Source organism: Helicoverpa armigera, chromosome 25 (genome assembly GCF_030705265.1).
Source record: "Helicoverpa armigera isolate CAAS_96S chromosome 25, ASM3070526v1, whole genome shotgun sequence".
In the NCBI taxonomy this organism is placed as follows: domain Eukaryota; kingdom Metazoa; phylum Arthropoda; class Insecta; order Lepidoptera; family Noctuidae; genus Helicoverpa; species Helicoverpa armigera.
In genome coordinates this window covers 6,345,725-6,347,835 of record NC_087144.1, presented here as the reverse complement: position 1 = coordinate 6,347,835, position 2,111 = coordinate 6,345,725, and positions in this window count along the sequence as shown.

Sequence of the window (2,111 nt, the reverse complement as noted above, 5' to 3'; positions counted from 1 at the left end):
TTTGTAAATAATGTTGAAATCACGAAAGGTGAGTAGTGCAATTTTTTGGTATGTTGTAGATTTTGAGTTTGTTGTTTTGGTATTGTCATATTTCTGTTTACCTACAAAACTGACCCAAGAACAAGGCGACTTACTGCAGAACTTTTCCCAAAAAAAAAAAAAAAACAAATTTTGTGAAGATGTAGACATAAATGAACTTCATTTTTAGCCATAGCCCCCAATCAGACATTGAATTATTTTGGAAATTTGATCCCTTTTATAGCAACCCAGAAATAAATAGATAGATGGATATATACACCAATTAAAAATTAACAAGAACAAAACAAAAAAAAATCAAGTAGTTGACACGAATATCTGGAACAATGACTTGTAAATGATTTAAAGAAATATATTTGAACATAGGTAATCATGTTTGAGATAAACTACCCATTTGCCCATATCCATTCACCAAGTACTATTATAACATAAATTCAAATAAACTCCAAAAATAAGACCAACGTTGACTATTTTAAATAGAAAATTGCAAGAAAGTGCTACTAACTCTATCAATCTATCGACAAGATCATGATTGAATTTAAAAGGCATGACAGCAAAAAACAATACAAGCCCCTTAAAAACGCTTTGTTCACAAAACTCAACGGTGTGCTTTTAAGTACTCAGTCATTCATCATATCATAAGTTTATCACTTTTTTAAATCGAAAAAATCGATATATTCCACGCTACTTTCAGGACTCCTTCCGTTTTTCTAGAGCTTCGATTGATATCATTGAACTTCATACACATCCCATTTTCTATTTAAGCCTAAGACGACCCACTGACCAAGCTATCAAGAAATACAAAACTGAACACTTTATAAGGATGCAAGATCGAAGGACTCGAAAGTAAGGTTAGAAACGAACAAACAATACCTTTTAACAACATAACAAGCCGAACTAATTTAAATGATTTTTTAGAAAGACAGATTTTTTCCACTTATTGCATCAAAGAACAATATTTTTATATACAGGGTTGCAGTTACTTTTTTACACAGTTTAATACATGCGATATATTATCACTTCCCTCTATCTATGAATAATTTGAGAATGAATACATTTTCCTATTTCGATGACATTAACAAACAAAAAAGCTAAAGCTAATGTCATTTCATATTGGTGTCATTCATGTGACCACAGATTACTATGTGAAGATCCATAAAGCCGGAACCACATCATGAAACCCAATGTGAAGCCCCGATACCCCACGTGCATCTTGCGTATCAAAAAATAATAACAAAGACCAACACCCGATGCCAAGACCTACAGTCGGGTGTGTAAAGTATAAGTGATAGGATTTATTTAATATGATTCGTACCTAATCACTTATACTTTATGATATATTATGATATTCAATGGCGAGTTGTAAAGAAAAATAACCTAATCCATTCAGTGACTCTTGTGGCCAAACCCACAGAAGACATTTTTCGTTTTCATAATTTACAACATCATGTGTAATGGCGTCCACGGCCAATTTCGGCCACGGCGGTGGCTGTTCCCATTTAAGGAGATCTGCCAACTGCGCAGGACATATATTATAGTGCACGAGCATTTGTGCAGACTCAGGTGCACTCCCTATTCCTTCACTCTCATAACCCGATGGGACGGCAATCCGACACAACCGGAAAGAGATCAGGCGCAGGACCGACATTTACGTGCTCCCCGATGCACGGGTGAATCAATCACCAACTTCCAGACTACGGGCTGCTTTGTGAAAGTTTTTAAGAAAACCCACAAAACTATTTCGGCCCGACCCGGGAATCGAACCCGAGACCTCGAGCACAGCAGCCGCGCTTGCGACCACTAGACCAACAAAGCAGTCAACATCATAAAGTTGGGAGTGTCGAATATTTTGACCAGTTGACAGCTGTCAGTTTTCAAGGGAGAATTTCCGTTGTTTGTAATGAATAACTGACTCTTATATGGTGTTCTAATTCTCGCACATTTTTATTCTATTTACTTTGTTAGATTTTTTTTTTATTTTTGTGTATTTAATTTTTTTCTTTATGCTGAGCAGCATGATCGACATGACCAGAATATTAACATATTCAATGTGATTAGGTACGATACACTTTGTA